The sequence below is a fragment of the Alosa pseudoharengus genome, unplaced genomic scaffold, assembly GCF_046254945.1.
Source record: "Alosa pseudoharengus isolate Yale_2024_CS ecotype anadromous, Long Island Sound unplaced genomic scaffold, YU_APseudo_1.1 YU_APseudo_1.1_scf_2, whole genome shotgun sequence".
NCBI lineage: Eukaryota > Metazoa > Chordata > Actinopteri > Clupeiformes > Clupeidae > Alosa > Alosa pseudoharengus.
The window spans coordinates 18,155,339-18,182,133 of record NW_027468663.1 but is presented as its reverse complement, the minus strand read 5'-3'; the positions used below and the strand labels follow the sequence as shown (position 1 = coordinate 18,182,133).

Here is a 26,795-nt window from a genome sequence, read left to right as displayed (position 1 = left end):
CCCCCCCACCCCAACCCCAAGTCCAAAACAGACAACATGGCTGACTTCCTACCTTTTGAAACAGACAGGCCTGGGTGGCGTGAGGTCATAGGTCACAAGGCTGCCCTTTAAAGGTGATGACTGGGTCAGTAGTGGGCAGATAAGTGGGAGCCATTGGCTGGTCTGGGCAGAGGAAGCCCAGACTGGGGAGATAAGCAGAGAAGATGGCATGGGATAAGACGGTGCAATAAAGAGCTCTTCCATTCACAAGCGAAAGTACTTTTTAACCACTTTGCCATGTTTGGGGAATTAAAATATTTGGTAGTCACAAGCATTTAAACAAATGTTAAGAGGCCAATTGAAAAGAGAGCAATTACTGCTTGATCTCCCTCTCATGCCAGTGGATGTGGGTGTTTGGTGGTTTAGCGGTGAATGAGTGGGCTTGAATGGACGGGGTTGTGCTGGTGGTATGCTAACGTCCTTCAGGGATTTTCTCTCTTTGTATCACGGAGTGGGGAGATGAGCTTTGTCTGAGAAATGGAAGGCTAAATATTGTGAGGAGAAATACAAGGTGCTTTAACTGGCATTTTTTTCAGTTGTGACAGGCTCAGACAATGATGATCGAGTGTAGGATTCATTTTTTCCAGTCTTAACTGCATTTCTTGAGTTAATTGCTTTTTTTTCATTGCTGATGTAATCTCTGTCTGCCTGTGAAATTACAGTAATTACTGGTATAAACACTGGGCAACTATAAATGAAATATCCTCTGATTTCAGTTTAAATTAAGTAGTTTGATTTTACAGCTCAATATAAGTTTTACAGTGTAAAGCCTCATTCAAATTGCACTTAACTTTCAATTGTGCTTTATTTGTATGAAATGGAATCTAGATGGAACATAAAATCCATATATGTAAACGCTTTCACACATGAGGGCCTGCTGATGGAAGAGCACATTGTTCTCCCCTCCATTCAAAAATTGGGGCCAACAAATGTTTTGAGGACAATATAAATATGGAAATAATTCTGTGATCAGCAGGCCTAGTTACCAGGGAAATATTTACTCTGGCAGGAGCGTTAATATGGAGAGAGGCACTTTGCCAATCGGACTGCCAGGGTCAGATGGGTTTCAACGATGGCATGGATACAAAGCCCCCGTGCCCATTTTCCTGCCTTACCCAGCATGGTGCAAACCCAGCACTGCCTCTCAAGCGTTACAAAGAAAAAACTGCAGACAGCTACTGAGTTTCTTTTCTTTGTTTTTCTTTCCCCTTTTCTTTCTTTCTTTCTTTCTTTCTTTCTTTTTATGCAATAAACCAACCCCAAAGTGCAAGAAATATGTCCACACTTAATTTTGAGGGTTGTTTTGTTTTTGTTCTGTCTTGTTTGGTTTGGTTTGTTTGGAATCTTTGAGCAGATGTACACCGGCCTACGCTGCAGCCCCTTTGAAAGGCTTCTCCCATCAGCTGGTCTGATTTCCTCATCATGGTGATAGAGACATCCTGCTCCAGCCGGAGCCTGTGGGGACGCTGTGCGCCGAGTGGGGCGATCGGCCGATTGAGCCGTCAGACACACAGGGCCGGCCGCCACGGGCCCTGGCTTTCATTTGCTGGCAGACGTACAGCCCTATTCAGAATAAGATGGATCGGCCTGGCCGCTGAGCCTCCAGCTTCACCCCCCTTCCCTCCAATAACTCCAACCCCCCAACACACCACTCACACCAATGATTTATCCATCTCTGTCTGATTGTTTTTTTTTTTTTTTCATTTTGGGGTGGGTACATGGCATTTTGCCTTTCTAGTGTCCAGCTTCATGGTGCCGTATGGACAGAGGGAAAGAGACTGCTGGAGAGGAGAGGAGAGGAGAGGCCAGGGCTAGTTGTGATGTGGGGGTGGGGGTGAGGGGTGGATGAGAATATGGTTTCGATTTACTTTTCTCCTTTTCTTTTCTTGTACTTTACATCACACAGGCGGTGGGGTGGAGGGAGGGGAGGGGAGGCTGGAATGGGGAAAAAGGTGGAGCTCGGAGGAGGGGAAGATTGTTATTTGATGGCAAGAGTAGGCAGGTGTGCCAGCTTTGAACCAAAAACAAAGCAGAAAGCGGGAAAATGTTAGGGAAGAGAGAGAAGGATGGAGGGAGGCAAGCAAAGTGACAGACAGATAGATAGATGGACAGACACACAGATAGATAGAGTGAGAGGGATTAAGAGAAAAAGATTGAGCGCTGGTGGAATAACAGCCTGGCATATACCCTCATCTTCCCAGACATTTTTACAGTCCTCTTCAAAGATGACTGGGCCCAAAAAACGCCGGGACCTCATTCGGAAATCAATTAGGCGTCCAGGTGATGAGGTGTAGGCCTCTCTCTCGGGCTGACACCCGCTGTCCTGGCGTTATTGTCAGCGCCCGTGAGGGTCACGCCCACCTCCGCGGCCGGGCATCTGGTCTACACATGTGGGCCCTGGGAGTCTGCACTGAGCGCCGTCCTGCAGCCGGGCAGCCCCCGCACCCTCGCAGGGTTAATGCCAGCCCCATTACGCTTGGCCTGGATGTCAGCGTGATACGCTGAGGGGACTTTTCACTTAGATAGTGTCACCCATAAAGCTGGGAGAACAAAGGCTGGGCCGCGACGCCTATAGAGATTTAAAAAAAGAGAGAGAGAGAGAGTGAGAGAGAGAGAGAGTGAGGATGAGAAAGTCTTTTTTAAACTGAAAATGGTTGTGAGTGCACGTGTTGGAGTGTGGGAGCACAGACTGTTGCAGTAAAGTAAATCGCATACCTTTAGCAAAAAATGAATGATGAATAACTTATGATATTTATTTTTGTGCTTGTCAAATAAATCCGTCAGTGAGACAGACTACAACCTGGAGCCTGGGAGAAAGATAATGGCGATCCGGGTCATGGGGAATGTAAATAGTCTGGAGATGAATGTATGACGTGTGTCTAAGTGTAATGTATTGAGAGTGTATGTCGAAGCATAATGCATGCGGGGAGAGCGCAATCATTTTTAATCATGAGAGAAACCAATTAGGCTCGACGGTGGTGATGGATGCGCAGGGAGCGAGACAGCGTGCGTGGAAAGCACTCATGAATTACAAGCTGGGCTACAAGAGTCAAGTAAACGGAGAGGCACATAGTGGGGCACCCGTTGTTGCTCTTCAGTGGGAGTTTTAGTTTGGGGGATCTCGGAAGATAAGCAATAAATAATCTCCTAGACTCGTTTTCTTTTCGGCCTCTCCTCCTCTCCTCCTTCCCCCTTTCTGTCTCTCTCTCTCTCTCTTTTTTTCCCCCTTTCCTTTTTTTCTCCAGCCGCCGTGGTGAGGTCACTGGCGCTGGCAGTCCGGCAGAGGGCCGGTGTGAGTCCCCTGACGCCGGTGGCCAGCGGCGGGGTGGAATTGTTTAACCCCTGTGGCCTTCGGCCCTGCGCAGGCCTGCAGCAGAGCCAGCAGATTAGGGCCCAGCTAGGTGCCAGCGTTATCTGCGTTAGTGCAGGGAAGGTTACACTACACTAACAGGAATGTCCCTGGTCATGCATGACGAACACCAGCTGCCCTGCACGCAGACCCAAGGCTCGCGGCAGAAGGTTCCACTTAAAAGCCTGGGGCAAGGGAGAGGTGGAGGAGGAGGTGGAGGAGGGTAGTGCTGGTGCTGGGGGTGGGTGTAGGGGTTGGGGGGGGGGGTAGGGGGTGTTTGGAAGGGGGGTCTGTACAGGCGTCTCAGGAGACTCGGTGCTCTAACTAGCCGCTTCCACCTCTGAGGGTGAGTGGACGGGCTCGGCGCGACACCATTGGCTCACGTCGTCTGCCAAAGTGCCGGCCCTAGCAGATGAAATCATTTACCTTTATAACCTCTTGAACTTTTATGGCGCTCTTGCAGACTGGCGCATGGTTATGCTGCACCAGCTATATTTGATATGGTTTATGTCAAGGCCAAGCCGGGTGACTTTTGATCTTTAAGAAGTGACTGCATGTAGAAAATGAATTTAAATATAAGACATATTTATTTATATATGTTATATTAAGCATAGTGGAATCAAACTATTTGCGACTGAAATGCTCTTTGAACTTGATGAGATATCAGCATATTTAGAACTAAATCAAATTCTCACATTTCATGGTTTCATAGTTTCATATGTCAGTGCAATGCACAACAACGGACATAAAAACAATATATGAAAACAAACATATATAATTTACACATGGCACAAACACACACACACACACACACACACACAGACGGGCTCTAAATGATAGATGCCGGTCGTTTGTGGCAGTTGGCGCGGTCACGTGAGCAGCGGCGGTGCGGTGCTTTATTATCCTGTCAGACTGCAGATAATGGGGAAGATTGCTTGTTTAGACTGTGTAGTGCCTCCCTTTAATTCAGGCTGGCTCCACTCTGACACCTTCAAATGGCCATCATCGGAAAATCCACATTTTCCAGAAGGACTAAAAACAACAGGAGCCTTGGCCGAGGGAAATTATCTCCTCTTTAGGCCTAATTACCTCCTCACGTTTAATCCTTTCCATTTCAGCCCAGCCTGGACCCTCATTACTGACCGCCGGAGTCACAGACCGCCGTGCAGGAACACAGGCCAGCCAAAACCCGGCAAACACCAGCCGAGAGAGACAGCAAGGGTCATGCCTTCAAACCTTTTCACTGAGATAGTGGACACCCTACAAAACAGGCTGCGTCTATTGTTGTGTATTGTTTATTTGTTGTGTGTTGTTTATTGTGTCTTGTTTATTTGTGTCAGCAGACATTTGGTGAACGTCCCCAGGGAGTGTGGGAAATAACACACAGCAGCAGCAGCGCAGCACAGGGCACGTGAGACATGTTCAGATAGCCATTCGATCTCATCACAGCGTGAGTTTGCAAGCCGGTGGCGGCCAATAGATAATGGAGAATCCAGACCCTCACAAGCTCCGAGCACGGAGGCTCTCAGAGGCTAGTTTCCACGCCGGGCCCGACATAAGGTCAGTTCTGCAGCAGTGTGTAGGGGGGAAGGAAATCTCTGTGATCTAATGCACTACCGATCAATCTGGGCCAATAAGTGGAATGGCGATACAGTGCTCCATTGTCAAGGCCCTCAAACGCCAACTTGTTTTCCAGAGGGCTTTTGGAGTCCATCATTCCGGTCCCATAACATCATCCTTTGTGGAAATTGCTAAAACTGACAATTTTCCCCTAGCCTTATAAATCAGACTCAATTTTGAGAAGCTTAAAAAACATTGTGAGCCTTGATCTTCGTCTTTGAGTTATGGCGGGACAAAAAAAGACAAAAAACAATCAGACATTTCTGTCCTCCATAGAACAGCTGTAGAATCTCTGAGGAACTTGAACTCAAAGGGCAAAAATGATACAAACGCAGCCTTGGTGACAAAACACTATGCTACATATCCACTGAGACAGAAGCCAAAACACTATGCTACATATCCACCGAGACAGAACCCAAACCAGAATCCAAAACACTATGGTACATATCCACTGAGACAGAACCCAAAACACTATGCTACATATCCACCGAGACAGAAGCCAAAACACTATGCTACATATCCACCGAGACAGAACCCAAAACAGAACCCAAAACACTATGCTACATATCCACTGAGACAGAACCCAAAACACTATGCTACATATCCACCGAGACAGAACCCAAAACAGAACCCAAAACACTATGCTACATATCCACCGAGACAGAACTCAAAACACTATGCTACATATCCACCGAGACAGAACCCAAAACAGAACCCAAAACACTATGCTACATATCCACTGAGACAGAACCCAAAACACTATGCTACATATCCACCGAGACAGAACTCAAAACACTATGCTACATATCCACCGAGACAGAACCCAAAACAGAACCCAAAACACTATGCTACATATCCACCGAGACAGAACCCAAAACATTATGCTACATATCCACCGAGACAGAACCCAAAACACTATGCTACATATCCACTGAGACAGAACCCAAAACACTATGCTACATATCCACTGAGACAGAACCCAAAACACTATGCTACATATCCACCGAGACAGAACCCAAAACACTATGTTACATTAGTGGTTCTTAAACTTTTTGTCTGGCGACCCCTGAAAAATCTTTGGCCAAGTCTAGCGACCCCCTTCTCTCCAACAGTCAAAATATTTATATACTATACTATAATAGTTTCATTTTGGAAAATGTTGCGAGGCATTGGTGGGGGAGGCAGAAAATGTCTTCTCTTAGAGCAAGGCTATGTTAACACCAAAGGCATTAATGCCAATGGCAGCCTTTGGCAATCTGATTTATTATTTTCCAATGGATAACTACAACTCATCCAATGTATAACTGATGCTCCTGTGGCAAAACAAGGCTGCATGGTAGTAGTCACTTAACTCATGTACAGCATGTTTGAGATCATCATTGTAAGAGGGTAGGTAGATATTTGATTTTGCGTAAACAGAATATTCACTTTCAGAGCAGCATTAGCATACTTCTAGGTCTAGTGAATATCCCAGTTTTTATTAAACATGTTTCTTTTATATTTTTTTTGTTAATTCAAAAATCAAAAATCAAAAATCATCGCAAATCATTTCGCGACCCCTCCCATATTCTTGCCAACCCCCCTGAGGGTCCTGACCCCCAGTTTAAGAACCACCGTGCTACATAACCACTGAGACAGAACCCAAGAATTCCTCTCATATATTTGGCAGGTTGTTTACAGTGCATCAATCAGAAAGCACAAAGGAGGAGCTAAACACATAATAGTAAACAACAATAGAATAGAATAGCAGACATTCCACATGATATGACCCAGAGGCTCATGTTTTAGAGTCATTCATTCTTCATCTTGTGGATGTTCACAGAGCTGATAGATAGTTCTGTGAAGGCAGGGTCCTCGGAGCATGAGGACGTTAGCTGCTGGTGGGTAAGTGGGCCAGATAATCTGGGAGAGATCAGTTTGAGACAAGAAATTGACTTCACACTTAAAGCTAATACCCCCTACTGCTACAGCTGAAGCGTCACCACTCTGAGGGATTGCCCTATGAGCCAAATGCCACCTCTACGGTGGAAAAAGAAAGATGGAAAGAGAGAGAGAGAGAGAGAGAGAGAGAGAGAGAGAGAGAGAGCATGTAAGAGGGAGAGAAACATGACAGTAAATATGAGCCAATGAGTGGAAAACAGAGTGAGTGGAAAACTGAGAATGACCATGAAAGGGTAACCTCTGATCGAAACGTTTCATCAGTGATATAAACAACAAGTATATAAACATACATTTGTTTTCACTTTGAAGAATATGAAAAGACTAAGTAATCCAGCTCAAAGTCCACAGCCAGTGACAACAGAGACAGTGGTGACAGCCACACACAGGCTCTCCCCATATCTCTCTCTCTTTCTCTCTCTTTCTCTCCGGCATCTCTCTCTCTCTCTCTCTCATGGAAGGAAAACACAAACTAAGTGCTTGTGTCATTTCCATGTCAACCTTCATCTCCTTAGAAATGTCTCTACGGACACCGCGTCAGTGATCATCTGGTCAGACCAAGTTTGTGTTTTCCCACAATTATAACCAATTTTATTAATAGCGACCTGTTCCAATTGCCATGACAAACTGACGAGTCATTACAGACTAAAGCATTTCCGAGTTCAGGGGGAATTAGACAGGCTTTTGTATTGTAAGTGACTTCATAATTCAATTATTTTATGAAGAAATAATTACCTGATGACTGTGTTGTAAAATAGCAGGTCTAATGCGTTCAGGCATAACAATGATTGCAAATCGTTGCCTGCTTGGCCTAACAACGTCAAACTTTCAGGAAGGGGGTGAGGAGGTAACTTTGATCAAACTCACATTACTCTAAGGATTTTGCAACACCTTCGTTTAGCAGAAGTGGTTGTGACAGATGCGTGCTCTCAATGTTTTACATTTAATTGAATAAATGTTTTTGCGGGAGTTGAGAGATGACAACGATGACATGAGGATTTAGAAAGAGAGCTCACAATTTTGACCATGCATAGTGAGAGAGAGAGAGAGAGAGAGGGAGAGAGAGAGAGAGAGAAAGAGAGAGAGAGAAAGAGAGCGACGTGGGATTTCTCCTGCACCAATCCATTCCCTGTTCTAATAACACGGCCTCAGCTGGACACTTACAGTAGATGGCAGCTGCTTCCTGTTGCATTGAAACCAAATAAACTGTGTAACATTTGGGAGCTATAACTCTTCTGCTAGTTAACCTTCAAAGCACTGCTGCTGCTGGGTGCCCTGTCTGACAGGAGAGGCTTTTATCCCACATACTTTTAAATCGAGCTACATGAGGTGTGTGTGTGTGTATCTGTGTGTGTGTATGTGCGTGCGTGTGTGTATGTGTGTGTGTGTGTGTGTGTGTGCGTGAGAGAGTATGCATGTGTGTGTATGTGAATGTGTGTGTGTCCAAGCCCCTTACCAGCCAGCTTCCTCCCGACTGCATGTTGCCTTGTCATCATGAGCTGAGAGGTCAAATCAAGGAGGTGGTTGAAATGACCCCAAAGACATTCATGCGTGCCCACAACTACTCATGCATGGAGGTCAACACGGATTCTGTCAGCACGTCGGGATACCCCCGAGGTTATGAGAGCAGCACATAGCCTCACTAATAGGGCCCGGGTGCTGTGGCATCTTTATTGGGTCGAGGCCTGACTGCACACATTCCTCCCTTCAACCATGAAAGAAAGTGTCTCTTTTTCTCACCCACTATTTCATCCCACTAGAACACTTTAGAGAGGAAGAGAAAGAGAGAGGGAGAGAGAGAGAGAGAGAGAGAGAGAGAAAGGGAGAGAGAGAGAAAAGGAAAGAGAGGTTAGGGGGACAGACCAGATGTTCACTTCTCCACTGGTATCTAGAGCGCGTCGTTCGTCCACTGCTTGTCTGGAGATAAAGTATGCCTAGTGTGTGTGTGTGTGTGTGTGTGTGGGTGGGGGGGGGGGGGGGGGTTATTGGGGTGGTGTTTGGGGTCCATTAATAGACAACAAAGCCGGGCAGAGCTCTGGCCTGACGATACGCTCCTGAGATCAATGACGCTGCCCGGCACAGGACTCTCCTCGCAAACCCTAAATCACTTCAAAGCTGCACCAGGCAGGGCTGAGCTGGCCAGGGTGGAGCCGGTGCCCTCGGTCGGCTGGACCAGAGTGACCTTATCTGCTCCAGGAGGCCTGACCTCTGCGGCACAGCCAATTTACTCTTCATGGCCCATATAATAAATTCATAGCAACACTCCGGCCGAGAACCCTTTATGGGCCCGCAACTGATGTCCAGTGAAACTGGCCGCCCATAAACTGGCCCAGAGGAATGCTAGCTATTCAAGCTAATCTGAGGGTGATGTGTCTTGTCCAGGGCGCTAACGCAGCGGAACGGTTAACAGGGTCCCTAATAGGAGGCCTGTTGTCAACTGTTTTCTGCTTGTTGCCGTTTATGGAGCCGTTCACTTTTTTTTGTTGGAAGTCGTGTTTGCTTTGCAGCGCATGTGTGCCGCAGTGTTGCGTGCCGCCTCTCTGATGGAGTCAATGGCCTGTCAACCAAGCACAAACTTCCTCCGCAGTGACGTTTAACCCATGTCAAGTGGGCTTTGTAAGTCATAACTGACAGACTGCACAAGAAGACACTGCACATTCACATTGTACATGATCGCATCAAGAGAGTAACAGTTAACTAACCTCATGTTACTTCCCAACAAACAAGCACTTGACTGACTTGTAAATAGCTGACTTGTAATACATCTGTCAACTGAATTGTAAGAGCTGTTAATGATCCATAATACCTCCGCTTTGATCAGAAGACAGGATCTGTATCTGCACAGACTTGTTCAGGGGTCTAGGATGTCACTGTAGAAATGTATTTGTCAGACTGCAATAGAAGAAAAAAACTGCTGCATCAAAACCTTTTTGCTTGCCCAGTCTTACAAATACAAAGACAAAGGTAAATTCCATCTCTCTAACCCACACAAACATATTCTCTCTCTTTCTCTCTCTCTCTCTCTTTCTTTCATACACACACACACACACAGACTAGACCAGGCACCACGCTTCCGTGACATGCACTACCTGCTCCAAGGCCTTAGGAGGTCAAATGTCAGTAACCTGCAGAGGCACCCTGGGTAACATATTCTCTCAAAGGGCAGCTCAATTAGAAACGAGCCGCAGGTAGTGACAGTGATGGTCAGAAGGTCCAGTAACATTTGTGGCTGAAAGAGCTTGAAAACCTGACACATAAGTATTCATGAAGACAACTTTTCGGCGATTTCTCTGTAAAAAAGATGGCAGCTCTCTTCATCATTAACGACAAGGCCTCTCTAGCAGCATGTCTTAATGAGACACAATCAGCCTGAAATTCACCAAGTCAAATAAACGGGCACTTCCTCACTTCAGCTCTCCATCAAAGTCCCCGAGTGAGCGAGCATCGGCGCTGATGCATGCACAGCGCCTTTCCGCCACTCTGCGCCCATGATTGGTGGCGACCGGACCCTGCAAGTAACTCGCGCGCAAACCCCCCCCCCCCCTTCTCCCCATCCATCAGGACCCAGAGCAGAGCCTGCTGGGAGTTTTAAAAATACACACATCGTTTAAAGATGTGGCCGGCGAGACAAACGATCAATCACCGCAGAGGGCAGAAGGAGCCTCTCTCGCGGCTCAATTTGCTTGCGGCAAGAAGTGCTCTATCATAATTAGCAATCAGTCACCCACAGAAATGGAGGAGAGACACAGACTATCACTGCTGCTTAAACAGAGGAGGCCAGAGTCTGGAACCACTGGGACGTGCTCCCAAATGACTAAAGTATGGGTCTGGGCTGGGCTGAATGGGATTGTAATGGCTACTTGGGCATGGTGGGTTGGAAGGCTTTTTTATTTGTTTGTTTGTGCTGGCCGTTTCTGTTTGTTGTCACGTGCAGTGCTAATTGTTAAACAAGAGAGGAGGGAGAGAGCATTAGAGGGGTGGAGACAATCAAAGACCAAAAAAGAGCGAGAGAGAGAGAGGGAGAAAGAAAGAGAGATAGGAGAGAGAGAGAGCAAGAGAGAGAGAGAGAGTGCTGTGGTGTGGCCATGCTGGCTATGATGTTGGCAAACAGGGAGGCAGACAGGGCGCGACCTTTGACCCCTGCCTTGTGCCTTGTCAAACGATCCCTCCTGTGGGGAATAATTACTCCACTGACAGGCCTCTATTTTAAGGTGCTCCAAGGCTTTTGGACCTTCAGATAGTTATAAATAGCACAGGGGCTATTTTCAAAACACACTGGTCTCCAACAAGGCTAAAACAGAACAACATGACCATACACACACACATGTGCACACACACACACACACACACACACAGAAAAAAGTAGACACTCAGCATATCAGTACATGCAAATACAAATAGATGCATAGACCAAGTACACACACACACACACACACACACACACACACACACACACACACACACACACATACACACACACACATTTATATATACTCACACAAGCACAGTGAACAGTAAAAACACACCATAAAAAGGCAAACACTGCCATTAAGTTAGTCCCTTTTTTTCAGAAGGATTCCTCAGTGATTAGATGCTCGACTTTTTGAGATCTCATTTAAGTGGAGGCAAGTCTAAACTCCAAGTGCAGCATCATATTAATGGCTCTGGGTATCCGCTTTTAGAGTCCCTGAAGAAGAAACCATGCAGACCCATTAGTGAGATCAGCTTGTTTCTTGAACATCCAATAAAAATGGCCGTACAGTTACAGAGTGCGTTCCCTGAAAACTAATCAATTTCAGTCAGGGTTCCTCTGATTCCCTGCCAGCTGTTTTCAAAAGTGTTTATTCCCACTAAAAGCCTTGTCTCACACTCATCTAAAACGAAAACTCTCTAACTCTCTCTCTCTCTCTCTCTCTTGTTCTTTTTCTCTTACTCCTTCACTTTTTGGCTGCACTTTGGTCCATTATTCACCAAATGAGGAATGTTAAATATGATTGCCCACCCCCGGGCCAACGAATATTTGAGTGGCCAGTGTGGAAAAGAAGTGCCGTCTCCACAGCACAGACCAACGCAGAGAAGGAGTGAATCCCACAGGAACAATCCTTTCCCATCAGAGAGGGAACGTTTATTCACCCTGGGCCTTGTTGTGAGTTCCTGATCCTGACTGTGTTCAGGTGGCTCCTGTCTCACCAGAACCCTCTCTCCTCCTGGAGAAGTCCAAACCAGTGCCCAGAACCCTCTCCCCCTCCTGGAGAAGTCCAAACCAGAGCTACCTCAGGGCCTCTGGGCTGATTCATAAAGACAGAGACAAGAGCACTTAATAAATATAAATTAAATGATAAATTATTAAGGATCAATGGCTGTGGAATGTGTGGGTTTTCCAAAATAAATATTTCTAGATAGATAGATAGATAGATACTTTATTGATCCGGGGAAATTCAAGAAATATGCTATGGATCAATGAGCTGCAGCCTATGCTTGGTCCCTGGTCATGTGCCCACTGTTATTAAGATGAACAAGTACTTAGAACTATGTGCAAGTGTGTGTTTTCACTATAATCTGGTTTAAGATAAACAAACCAACAAGATAAGTTAATTCACTTAGTGACCCTCACTCAACCCTTGGGGCTGTGAGAAATGCCAAGACCACAGGAGCAGGAGTAAGACAGAAAGAAAGAAAGAAAGAAAGAGAGAGAGATGGAGTGCCTCCAGGACTTGCTTCGGTGCGCCCTTATTCAGCACAGTCAATGTGAACTAGCCAAGCTCGAAACTTCATTACCCATAATCACATCAAACTCCAACAGTCAGTCGCCAGCAAACAATGAAAGATAAGGCTATGACAACTACAAAAGCTCCCTTTCAAACAAGACAATGAGAGAAAGAGAGAGAGAGAGAGAGAGAAAGAGTGAGGGAGAGAAATAGAGAAATAGAGGGAGAGAAGAAGAAGAGACAAGAACATGTGTCATGTAACATTAGTCCCTGAGGAGCTAGATAGATAGATATCGTAGCCAGAGAGCCAAGGTGTCACAGGTCAGGGGGAGATAACATTAAAGGCAGACGGCTGAGGCACCTGTTGCTCAGGCTCACCTGGTTGTTGTCTGACTCCCTCGGTGGAGCAGGGGACGAGGCTCCAGGGGTGTGGAGTGGGTGGAGTGGGCATTCTCCATGTTCTTGCCTGAGGGGGTGGGTGGAAGAGGGGGCAGCAGCTGCCATTTTAACCCCATTAAGTAGCCCCATGACCAGCAGCACTTTCACTGAGGCAAACAAAGGAGGGGGCTGAGGACAAAGGCAACTAGGACAAAAACATCATTACAGGTACACACACACACACACACACAAACACACACACACACACACACACACACACACACACACACACACACACGCACCCCACACTGAAAAAAAAAGGTTTAAAAGAGAAACTAACATCAACACATCAACAAGAAATACCAACAGAAATACCTTGTCTACCACACACACACATGGAGAGATAGAGAGAGAGAGAGAGAGAGAGAGAGAGAGAGAGAGAGAGAGAGAGAGAGAGAGAGAGAGAGAGAGAGACGGCTATGTCAAACACCTGCGGACCAGGTGGTAGTTCAGCAAAACTCAAAAAAGTTAAGTGAGCGAATGCATGGAATCCATATGTAGAATTTTCTTCTTCGTATTCTCTCCGGTCTTCACATCATTTTGAGTATGTACCACGACTACAGGGGATTAAATAAAATGAGATCAATCGAACATACAATAGATACAAAATTGGAGGAAGCGGTCCTCACAATTATTGTATTAGAAACACAGAAAACCACTCATGACAAGCTAAACGAGGACCCAATTTCCCAGCTAGCGCTCTGGTCCAACATCCGACTGTACTTGGCAAAGCGCAACGCGTGACTCACAGCCCTCCAGGGACACATTCTGTGGCAAGTCCCGCTCTGTTTGGAGAACCTTGGGAGAGCAAACCATGGTGACACAGAGTCTCTGTCCCTGCAGAACAAAAGGCGGGAGAAGTGAGCGCTTCCCTAAACAATGCTATAGGCAAAGCTAGGGCCCTTTCCCCCTCCTTCTACGATAAAACCGATTGCTTTCTTCTGAAATGACGTACGCGTGTTTACAAGTGGAAAAAGTGAAGGGCCTCAAACTATCAGTGTGTTATCTGTTGTTGCAGACGTATTTGTTCTGTGATAGCACCTTCAAACTGCTCAAGCTAAAAGTAGTGCTTTGGCTTTGGGAGAATGGAGTGAGTGTAATCCTCTTCCCTCGGTGGACAACCTTATCTGTTGTGGTTTATTTTCTCCCAGAGTGAAATCACTGGTTTGCTTGTGCACGCACTGACTAATACGGGAAGCTCAGCCTACTGTCTCAAGAAAAAAGGGGAACGTAAATGTAATCTAGGGGCTGCTCAAAGACAGAAAACACCTAGCTTCACACCGCCAATACTCAGACGAAATCGACAAGCATTTTCCACTTACTGGACATGAACATCAGTCAACATGAGTCATGTTTGCAACTCCCACATAATGTCAAGACTGAAGGATATGATTAAAGCCTGGTTTGGCATCAGAGTGTGGACTGGGAGGTGTACAGAATGGATAGCCTGTTAAAACACTCACTATTAGAATGATACTTTAGATAAGAAGCTGCTTCAGTGGATGGGAGTCATGGCATTTGGTGGAAGGCGGGGGGGTGGGTGTGTGGATGGGGGGGAGGGGTTAGTACTGAAGCTTCGGAAACAGCTGGTTCGATGATGTTTCATCAACCAATAAACCTGCTTTCCTCCTCACACTGTATGACTCCCTTGGAAATGCACACCCCCACGACACCCTGAAGCCTGGGCCCATGTTGGATAAATCATCACTACAACTCAACAGGTCTGCAGCTCGAACCTTGAACTCCTCTCCATATCCAATAACCCATCCGCGTCATCGCTGGAAACCCACACACAGTCCTCTGCCCCGTACGTGGAGTCCAGACACACACATTATCTTCACACACCCAGAGGTCAGTCCAGGCACCTCGTCTGATTAAAAGGCAGGGTGTTTCTTTTTTTCTTTTTTCTTTCTTTCTCTTCTTCTTCTTCTTCTTGTTCCTCTTCTCTTTCTTCTTAAGTGATCGTCCCAGCATGTACGAGATCTCCAAGGGGCTTAAAATGAATGGATTGTGCTTTGAGCTGAGCTGCAGCTGATGTCAAGGCTGCTTACCACCTCTCCCTTGAAAGTGCTCTGCTGATGAAATGCCTGACATATATACGAGGTGGAATGCACCCATATAATTTGCTCAAAAAATCGCCTTTTTCCCAAGGACTGGAAGCAATTAAAAAACTGCAGTATGTGGGGAGAAGAGAAAGAGAGAGAGAGACGGAGAGGTATGTCGATCACAAGCTAACTTGTGTTCAGCTAACCACAACTATGTCATGAAACTCATATTTTCTCTCTTGGGTGACATAAAGGCAACGCAACGGATCTTAGAGGGCACCAAAAACATGGATGCATTCTCTAAACATGTCATGTGTTCACTCAGTGACTCAATTATATAAACAACTCCCAACCCCCTACAAGCTGTCAGCATTACATTTCATTTTAACAAGCTTGTTTATCTAACATACACAATGAATATCTCTGTTTTAAAATATCTCTGTTTTCATCCAGGCCACCAATAACATTGTGATCTTTCAAACACAATATTAAGTCATAGCAGTGGCCAATTTAATTTGTTTTGCTTTGTCATAGTTGGATACCTAATATCTAACACTAGCAGACACCTCAAACATTAGTAATATTCTGGCTGCTATGGAAAAAATCAATTCCAGATAAGGAGCTGATATCCTTCTTGTACACTTGGGCCCTCATGCAATGCTCTATGTACTATTTTTTAGGGAGGTTGGTAAAATCATAATCACATTAAAATATGTTACTACATATAGTATACAGATCACAGAGCAATCTCAAACTGTGTTTCTTTAAGATGGGAATTCTGGGATATCCCTCCCAGCAAAGACATCCACTAGACACGCAGATCATGTCTATATTGCGAAGGTCGGTCCAGGACCATATAATCTGCACAATGTGCAAAGCAGGTTCTGAATCTGGACATCTGACCACGAGCCCTTTTGGTCGTAAAAATGCAGTTCGATAATTGAACATCTAGACAAACAGATTTTTGGACGTCTGTTGGACGACTGATCAATAAAATGGCGGCCACTCCATGGGCCCCAACCGATGGGCACTAAAGTCTGTGTACCCGGGTGGCTCGCCAGCTAGAGCGATGGCTCAGACGGACGAATGAAATGAATGTGGCACTGTCTCCTCCAATTGGGAGATGAAGGGGCCGGCTCGGGTGACGCTCCATAAAAAGTGCCTTTATTGGCCCCGTTTTAGGGCGGGCTGTGGGGAGAGCCAGGCCACACTCACCTCACCTCCTGCAATTACATTTCCGCAGGAAAAGCACAGAGGCACTGGAAACAGGAAAACGCACTCCTAAATCATCGCTGCTGCTGCTTGGGCTAGTCGTACTCAGCCTCACGCACATGCACACACACACACACACACACACACACACACACACGCACAGACGGCAGGGTAGATCATAACACAACCAGTCTGTCAGTAACTCGATCTCAAATGGAGTCAGTCAGTGGTGACTTACAGTCATATGCTTGGTAATGAAATCAGAGAAAGGGGGGGTAGCTCTTTCATGTGCACGCCATAGCAGTAATGCTCATCAATAAGTGACATGCCAAACTCAATAGTCTAGATAAAAGAAATCACATATGATGACTTAAGGCTCATTAATATTTAGTTCGTCTATCAGTGTCAGATTGAAGACAAAAAAAAAACATTATCAAATGTTAGAAATGTTTCTGTTCCTGTGAAACATCAACATTACCTGGGGCTTGTACAAATACAGTTGTTCAGTTGTAGCCAGACAGACAGGCAGTCAAGCAGAGAGTGTATATAAAAATAGTGGTAGACTATAAATGAGTGAGTTGACTGTTTTTTTTTTAACTGAAATAAAATAATCCATTCAGTGTGAAAGTGCTGTGAGTCGTTCCTCCTAATCCCCCGAACGCCCCACAGTGTCCATCAGAGTGTGATACCAGGTGTTAGGAGAACAGGCGGAGAATGAAAGCTCTACTGACTTAATCTCTCCTGAGAGAGACATTTCACGAGACGGCAAAGCTCTAGCTTTCACTGAGGGAGCAGAACAGGATGTGAGGTCAGAGCGGAGATATGACCATTGCCGTTGATGATGTCACCGAATAAGAGGCCTGCAGAAACAGTCCCCACAGTCCCTCCTTGGCCAGAGAGAATAATCTTACTCATAGATTTTTTTCCAAGGGTATATACACACACATATATATGTGTGTGTGTGTGTGTGTGTGTGTGTGTGTGTGTGTGTGTGTGTGTGTGTGTGTGTGTGTGTAAGCTAGCAAACTGGATGGTAACAACTTCCCATGTCCATATTCCATTCTTTCTTTTATTGACCAAACTAAAAACCAAGAACATCTTCAACAGATATAACTCAGCCTGTTACAATTTCAAATGTAAGAACTATAACAGGGTTTTAAGATACTTCATCTACATCTTTGTGCATGTGTATGTGGGATGAGAGTAAAAGGGAGATGAGAGGGAGGGATGGAGGGAGCAAGAGAGAGAGAGAGGCAGCGAGTGGGAGAATATGAGCTTTAGTTGGTGTTATAATGTCATTTTTAAAGGTCACTGTGGGAAGAAGAGATTGGACACTTTTTAAGAGCAGATCACTGGCCACAGCCCTGATTTCAGACCTACATTTTTGCTGAAATTTGTCTTCAGGGAGAACTGTCATGTCACAGATGTTTCTGAACATGTAATGGTGCAAGATGGGAGCTTATATTTTAACCTCTCTGTCTCTCTTCCTCTAACTTTCTCATTTCCTGGGAGTGCCTTCATTCTTGGCAAGCCCCAAAGTTTTATGTGGAGTTGCTTATTGATATATCTCATTTGGAAGGAACCTTGCTAATTGTGTGAGCGTATTTTTGATAGGATGGCCAAGTAGACAAAAGACCTGAAAACTGAAATGTTTGACTAGCTGTTCCTCTACTAGCTGGGTTGCTTTTTACACTCTTCCTCTTGCTTTTAAGAGAGTAGATATTTAGACAGAATCAGATCTCTCAATGGTGCAAACAACCACAGATATATGAGAGGGCAGATTGCACATAACCACTTCATATGGAAAAAATAAACCTGCACCACATTGTAACTTCAGTTCATTCTTCCCACAATTACACGAGTACAGAGCATCAAAAGCGACTAATATCATACTTTAACACAAAAAATGTTTTCTTTGACACTCGGACATAATGTTGAAGACTGTGAACGGAGGCAGTGGTAACCGCTCACAGGTGTACCCCACACACAGTCTGCCACACACACCCCAGCACATCACAGGACAGCAGCAGGGCTATTTTCTCTGGGGCGTAATTGCTGCCAAAATATGTTCTTGTCCTGAGAGATTTTTGTGGGCGTCTTTGCGTGACATAGAGGGAAGATGGCAGAGCTGGCGATTGCGAGGGTGTAATTTCCCCTAATAGCAAAAAAAAAAAAAACGGGGGCTCCCACCAGCCAACTCTAAAGAATGTGTGTAGCCTGGCTCTGAAGTCAAAGTATCAACAGCTTTAAGCTATTAGTTTGGTTTTCATACTGCTGGCTCTCTCTCTCTTCACCCCAAAGCTGGCTCTCTCTCTCTTTTCACCCCAAAGCTGGCTCTCTCTCTTTTCACCCCAAAGCTCGGCCATGACAGTGGGGTGAGCTGTGTTGTCTGCCAGGGAGGCCCCCACTCCACTCCAGCCGCATTCAGGACATGCCCTTATATTTAGCTAGTCCACAGGAAATGATTGGGCATGTTTGTTTCAGTGACTAATCACATGCATATTTCGACGTGTACGTACAGTTTGTATGTTGCTTCGGCTGACTGAGCCATCAATTGTGTGGCAAATGATGGAGGCGGTTTACAGGAGGAGGAGGAGGAGACAAAAAGCGCGTCCTGTGTGTGGAGTCCTGTCATTCAAATATCCCCTGCTGTCGTGCAAACTTGTAAAGAGGGCGTCAGTGTCTTACCTCAAAACATGCTAAGTCACTATCAGCCCTAGCTGTGACCTCTGTCTACTGAGTTTGGAAAAAAAGAGAGAGAACAAGAGAACAAAAGCCAAAGAGCGAGTGATCTTTTTTTCTTGGTCAGAGGAGAGGAGTGCTGGGATGGAAGGGTACTTAACGTGTATTACAAACAGACTCGTGTGTAAATACCCCATGATCTGGGATATGGCTCTCATTTGTGTCTTGCGTATGAGGGCTGGGCTCGGGGGATTTGTTGCCTTTTAGCCTGATGGGTAAAGTGGCTGCCTCTCCTCCTTTGAGTCTACTGCTGGACGACTGACCGCTAAGACCATAATGCCTCCCTAAGCTTTCTGTTCTTTTACTAATCATTTTCCCCCTTTGTTATCTGATGCCTGGGCTCAGCCAGGAGATAATCAAAGACACAGATGCGTCAGGGGAAAGAGTGAGGGAGCCAGGCGGACGGCACGGAGAGAAGGAGAGACGAGGAGAGGGAGTGATGAGCAGCCAAGCCGCACACTACCAACAGCTGAGCGGAGAAAGTGAAGGGAACAGTCACTCTCTAATTTCACCAAAACAAACCAGCCATACAGCACACACACACACACACACACACACACACACACACACACACACACACACACACACAAATCCACAGAGAGAGAGAGAGAGACAGAGAGAGAGAGACAGAGAGAGAGACAAATACCTTGTCTATAATAACTTAGCCGGATCTCTTGAGACTAATGTGGCCATAAAAAAGCTGATAGCATACCATATGGCAGTCTGATAAACTACTACGGTAACTGATCCAAAACAAATAGGCACCTACATGAGGGAGGGACTGCGGAGAGTGAAGTGAGTCTGGACATGGAGGTGGGCAACCACAGGCTAGAAGGGTCTGTGCTGGCTGACCTGCCCTCGGCAGTGTGAGTGACAGATGTGAACAGCCTTATCATCCTGGCTCCATTGCTGGCTTTGTCTCTGCTGTGTTTTGCTCCAAGGCGTCTAGAAGAAAGGGAGCGAGAAAGGTTAGACAGAGAGAGAGAGAGAGAGAGAGAGAGAGAGAGAGAGAGAGAGAGAGGAAGGGTGAGAGAGAGACCTGATGTCCAGGGAAGTGTGGGAACCACAGCCTATCTCCTTGTGAAGGCATTATATACACATAAAAGCATGCACGCGCACACACACACACACAGACACGCACATACAAACACACACGTCACACACACTTACACTGGCAGTTAAACTAATCCATTTCACTAGACACGTCAACAGTGCACTGCAACTGGTCCTCAGTACTTTTGCTATGGTGCCGTATATCTTTTACAAGTCGGCATTTACATGCGCAGTATCTCTCCCTGATTCATGGTGGGTAGACGTCAACATAAAGCCGCAGGCTTAAACTCATGCAATAAACATACTGCAAGTTATACTGGGCTCTACCGTGCTTCCTACGGTGAAGGAAAAACATGTGGCGGGCAATAGGATTGTCTATCCACAATGATCTTCCCCCAACTACTCTATGGAGGTCAGATTTCGTTTTACACCAGGTACACCAGGAGGGCAGAGGCGTGCAGCCGTCAGAACGAGTGTCCGTCTGTCTACAACAGTCTGCGGAGTGCAGTCTGCGCTCAGGGGACCGCGAGAGACAATGGGGGGGTGAGCCGGGGCCCGCCCAGCGGCGTGAGAGACGTCTCGAGATGCGTGTGTGTCAGGGGCGCGGCGTGGGGAACGTGTCAAAACACCAGCGAGGAGTTACACGATGCCAGGGGCTAAAAAGTGTCTCAGTGGACTAATGGTGACAGTGACTGATAGGCAGGCACTTGGGGACTTCTTACTACGCAACTGAGCTCATTGTCTCCTCAAAAGAAGGGACAAATTTCTATTGTCTCGCTTTACATCTTCCTTGTCATTCAGAAGTACCAATTCTCCCATTCATCCGTCCCACTACGAGCAGCATATCCAATTGAATGACTGTGTCTTGAATTTAGTCTATGTGCTTTCCCTAACAATAGTCATGTTGTCCTGGTGAGTCATTGACAACAACATGCTAACTGTCTGCCACAAGTTCACCCTGCCAGTCATAAGCGCAAAGCAAAAGAGAAAGAAGGGACTTTTTTTCTTTTTCTTTGCTTTTTTTTAAGGTTTTTTTTTGCACTGATTGTGCAACAAACTTGAAATACTTGTTGCAGAAAGTTCTAGAGGTCCATTTGCCAAATTTGCCAAAAAATCTTTTGAACTGAATTGAGAAAAAGAGTCAAAGAGAGAGGGAGAGAAAGAGAGAGAGAGACAGAGAGAGAGACAGAGAGCAACAGAAGCAATTGAGACTCACAGCTCAACCATCAAACATTGGCCTGTGCCAGTCTAACCTCAATAGAACAGACTGTTCCCTCTGAATACATGTCCACATGGAGACCCACAGAGAGAATACAAATAAAAGAAAGAAGGGAAGAAAGACAGAAAGAAAGAGGCTTGAAATAGAGAACTGACAGTGTCTCAGACTGAGAGACGGAAAACGCTGAGCATAGGGTCACCGATGGCGTGTCAGACTATGTAGTATGTATGACCTGGTCAAGGTCTATGGTTGTTTGAGCGTGCGGTGTGGCACCAGCTAAGAGTTCCAGGGGTGAGCAGGGGTCACCCCCTTTGCCCCACACCACCCCACAGACGTGCGAGTCTCCCTGGGGGAGGACGGCGGCTATCACCCCTGAGGCCATCTCCGACCGAGCCGATGATAAGTGCGTCTCTATCAATCCACACTGCAAGCCCCTATCTCTACGTGGATTCCACTGCGAAGCAATCAGCGTTGTGGAGCCACCACATAGACTCGTCTCCCTCTTCCTCTCCCCACCTCTTTCCTTCCTTCTCTCTCTCTTTCCCCCACCCACCCCAGCCCCACAGCCACACAACCTCTCCCTCAGCCTCAAACCACCCGTCCCCACACAAGTCTCCAGAACGTAGCCTCCAGCTTAAACAAATCGCACATTCTCCTCCCTGAAGGCCACCGAACTGGGAGTCTGAGATGGCCCTTTGTGGACTGCCCGACCAATTAGCCATGGTGGCAGTGCAGCAGGCAGAGGTCAGACACGTAATTGGATTTGTGTGGAGACTGTACATTTCAGGAGTGATGGGGAGGACCACCAGGGAAAGGACATCTCTAACGCTAGGGGCTACGGCTAGCCGGAAAACCCCTCAGATGCCCAGAAGCATTATCTATACATCATCAACGTAATAATTTACACAGTATATACACAGCCTAACTCTCTCCTATATGGGCCAGACTGAAAACATATTGGTCCCTCTGATGTCTTTCCTAATTTTATGTATTCGTATGATCAGGTGATGTCACTTCCACCAATTTACCAGTGTACACCACCACAGCATATTATCAGCCTCTCTATCTTTCTCTTTCTCTCCCTCTCTCTCTCCATCTCCCCCTTCCTCTCTATCCCTCTCTCCCTCTCTGTTAGCCTTATCAGGCTGCCAGGAACACTAATAACAGACGGCCTAGTCACGTCCCAGTAGACAGTATAGAGACCTCAAACTCATCCTGATGCCTCTCTCTCTCTTTCTCTCTGTCTCTCTCTCTCTCTGTCTCTCTCTCTCTGTCTCTCTCTCTCTCTTTCTCCATCCATCCCACTGCAGGGGCCCTCAGTGAATGGCTTGGCCCCCCAGCTGCGCTTCTGAACTGTCAGGAAAGGGCTGATAAGGGCTGATCGATGACCAGCAGCCTGGCTCCACTACGACCCAACCTCACAGAGGGTTCACCGCTTAGAGGGAGAAAGAGAAGAGAGTGAGTGAGAAGTGAGAGAGGCAGAGAGAGAGAGAAACAAAATAGAGAGAGAGAGAGAGAGAGAGAGAGAGAGAGAGCAAGAAAGAGAGAGAGAGCGCCCAGTCCCTTGCAGAGTCTGGGAACTAGGGATGAGTTCATGTGTACTAGCCCAGCGCTGACCTTCCTGAACCATAGTGCACCCAGCACAGCAGCGCTGTACCTCAGCCTGGACACCCACCCACCCACGCCCCACCCGCCCCAACCCCACCCGTCTTCATCAACACTGGCATTTAAAAGCACTGTGTTAAAGTTATCATGGGTTAAAAGGACACACAAGGTAAGGATGGCAATGAAAGGGAAAGAGAGAGAGGAAGAGAGAGAGGGAAAGAGGGAGGGAGAGAGAGAGAGAGGGAGAGAGAGGAGAGAGGGAGAGGGAGGGGTGGACTGGGCTTCTGGAGGAATGCTACAGTTCTCAGTGGAGTTTGAGAGAGTGAGAGAGAAGTGAGAGATCATAAGTATGACTGAGGTCATGCGGAGGAGGGCTGTATTGCACCACACTCACAATTGAGAAGTCTTCCTCTCAGAGCAGTGTGTGCATTCAACCTGTTACACTGTAAAATATATGTGTATATTATCAGGTTCAGTTCATAACACTTTGGCCAGGCTTACCTACCATACACTTTGATTTGTTTTGATGACCTACATTTTATCACTGTGACTGGCACTTAACACAGCCAAATCAATCTGTTTTGAAGGCATGATTGGCAGATTATCTTTGAGGGGCTTGTTGTTCCTGAGGGGGAAATGGTGTGTTTGTTCTAGATAGCAATGCCATGATGTCTATCTCACGAGAGATCCCAAGCATGTGAAAGGGCCAGTGACTGACAGTGGGGCTACCCGACAAGGCCTGCCATGCTCGGACATCTTAGAAGATTTGGGGGCGAGACATAGACTAAACATCCAATTGCCCCTTCACTAAATTACCCCGTCAGAGTAAACTGGTAAGCTAGCTAGGCTAGGAATGCCTGCATACAAAGAAATAGCAAGTTGTAGAAAGCTGTCCCAATTAAGTTAACTTAGAGAGAAAGAGAGAGAGAGAGTTCAAGAAAGAAAGAAAGAGGAATAGCTTTATCCCGGGTGCCTTGGAGAATAGACATTCCTTAGGTCGCAATAAAAAGGCCTGCAGAGATGCTCTGTTCGCTGGGTGTCATACACACCGATAAATCAGCCTGCAAGCATGTAAACAGAGGCGGTCAGGTTTTTCCATGTGGCACGCTGCCGACAGACACCGCTGACTTCCCCTCGGAGCCCACCGCTTCCTGCGACACTTTCACACGACAGAAGTTAGATTCCATCAGATTGAGGAGATTTACTCGGCTTACTGAACTCATAACGTACGGGCATGCCAGACAAGAACAGCTACATGTTCTCCTGCCTTTTGTCCCCTCCTCCTTTTTTTCCCTTTTTTTCTCTCCACAGTTCTTGATTTATTTCTCACCTTGTTCCTTGGGACTGACTGTGAAAAGCCCCAATAGAGCCCTGCATTTGTATAATAGCTTGAAGCAGCACATGGGTGCACAGTGATTTTGCCAGATTATTTCTGGATTGATTTCTTGGAATCATTCGGGATGAGGATCTCCTACTTAAATGACTGGAGAGCGCGGAAGGATCTTAAATCACGGCTCCGCCACAAAACTCGGCCTCGGTGCGAGCCAGACGCAAAGCTTACAAATCCCTCCAGAGCTCTTTGGCTGCGATCGCAGCTCTGTTTAGAGTGGAGTTAGTGTTACTTCAGTGAGAGAGAGAGAGAGAGAGGGAGACAGACAAAGGGAGAGAGAGAGAGAGAGAAGGAGAGGGAGAGGAAGATATGAAAGCAACTCAGTGAACGTGTGGATCAGACGGAACTCTCAAGGCAGTTGTGTGCATGTGACTCAAGTCAAAGAGATGAGAGAAGTCTTATATGGGCAGGAATCGCAGGCTGGTACCATGTCAGTCATGGAACCTCACGCCACCCCCTGTAACATACACACAAACCCCTCTGGTGTACCTCCACTCCCTTCATTTTTATGATGGGGGCATTCAATTATGTGGAAAAGAGGAAAGAAAAAGAGGGAGCCAAGGAGGATTTTCCATTTCTAGTGGCTCTTCACTGAAACAGTAGTGACAAACAGCTGCTTACACTTGGCATGAGAGCTCTCACTTTACAGCTGTTTCAAAATAAACAGAAATAGAGATCCTCGCAAAGTTTACATTCCACTCAAAAACTCTTCCCCCTTTAATTATTTTCTAATCTGCCTGCAGAGTACTTTTTATCAATGGGATGTTTACGTGTCCGATAGATTAAACTCAATACATGTTAAACACAGATAAGTACTTTTACTTCCTAGTTCAGTTTAGCCATGAGAGTTTTTTTTTTTCCCCCGTGGTCTAATTTTGGTTTGGGTGCAATCCCACGTTTGGCAGAATTCTCCCATTCACTGCCTGTGCAGGCCTCCTCAAGGACATGAGCATAAGATTGGGGAGGAAACGAGGGCCCAGACGTTTAAACTTGTTTAATTTTCATGGGAAGAAGTTTGAGGGGAGACGCCAGTGAGTGGGGGGAAGCAAGGAGGGGAGAAAAAAAAAGAGCTCATAACTATCAGGTGACAAATTATAAATAAATCCCCTCAGGTCGCGGCGTGGTCCTGTATGTTTATTGAAAAGCAAATGTTTGAATAAATGTAAGAATTGTGCTGTATAAACAGTGGAAGCCACAGGGGAAAATGATGGGCTCTCGTGACAGGTACTGGTGCCGTGTTTATGAAAAGGCCACAACGGAGCAGAGGGTGAGCTCGGCCATCCCATGCTCAATCTCTGCTGCTCTGCCCTGCCTGCGGAGGACCAGAGAGAGAGAGAGAGAGAGAGGGAGAGAGAGGGAGAGAGAGGGAGAGAGAGTCTGTACCACACCGGAGACAGGCTGGTACCAAAACACATCTGGCCCAATTGCCATTTTAAATCACCTCTTCCATGGCCCTGCCGAGGTGTGTCTGCAGGCTGTTCCCTTGGAACGGAACTTCAGATGGAGTGCACAGGAATAGGGACCTTGGATAAAGTGCACAGGAATAGATGTGAAAAGGAAGGAATAGAGGAGGCTGGAGAGAGAAGGAGAGAGAGAAGAAGGAAGAAAGAGGGGAGAAAGAGGGAGGCGATGGTGCAGAGGAGGAGGGGGGGGGGCAACCTCTGTCTGTAATATTTACCCGTAACTCTCACCTCAGTTTAACTTTGCGAGTCGGCCCTTTGATTGATTGTGTTAGGTAGAACTATGCGGAGAGGACAATCCTGCTGGAATGTTGTTGATGTTGCACCTCAGCTCGAGACTTCCTGGTTCTCACTGTGATGGCTCTGGTCTGTGTATGAAGGAGAAAAGAGGGGGCAGCGGGCATGTGGATTTGGAGGATAATATCTCATGCATGCTGCCTGTAACTCTCTCTCTCTCTCTCTCTCTCTCTCTCTCTCTCACACACACACACACACACACACATACACACCAACATGCACACAAAAAAAAACACACACACAAACAGAACAAACAGACACACACACACAAACACACACACACACACACACACACTGTTGTACAGCTTTCTCACTTAATTTATTAGTTTCATTCATGTTTATTAAAAAAGAAAAAGAGATCACGGCCTCTCTGGCAAATGGCACTGCCCCAAACGTGTTGTGTTAACTCCTGGGACGCTGACTGTCATATAAACTAATGCCATTGCAGCAACAAAGACCCATCATGCACCAATTTATCCGCTTCCGGGTCCAGAGGTTCTTGGCAAAGGAAAGCATCTGGAAACCATTGGCACATTGCAGCCCAGTCAGAGGTGAGAAACACAGTAACTCTGAAACACAGAGAGAACGTCATTAAGATACATTTCAACTGTCTATAGAACACAGACCAATTGTTTCCCTCCTTTTTTTTTAAAGGTGGCAAACTTCCATGAAAAAATAAC

General features: G+C 46.3%; 2 long non-coding RNA genes across 2 annotated transcripts in view; both read right to left on the bottom strand.

Moving 5' to 3' along the window:
* The window catches only part of LOC143135096 (uncharacterized), a 3,145-nt gene extending 543 nt beyond the window's left edge, over positions 1-2,602 (bottom strand). Inside the window, exons 1-2 of the long non-coding RNA XR_012988800.1 lie at positions 2,227-2,602; positions 53-182 (exon numbers count right to left, since the gene is read on the bottom strand). This is a non-coding gene — a long non-coding RNA (uncharacterized LOC143135096). The remainder of the gene's footprint in view (positions 1-52; positions 183-2,226) is intronic.
* A 10,228-nt stretch (positions 2,603-12,830) lies between these two features.
* LOC143135095 (uncharacterized) lies at positions 12,831-26,248 on the bottom strand. Its single transcript, XR_012988799.1, has 3 exons — positions 26,050-26,248; positions 19,861-20,036; positions 12,831-13,199 (listed from the first exon to the last, which is right to left on the bottom strand). It is a non-coding gene; the product is annotated as an uncharacterized LOC143135095 (long non-coding RNA).
* Positions 26,249-26,795: the final 547 nt, after the last annotated feature.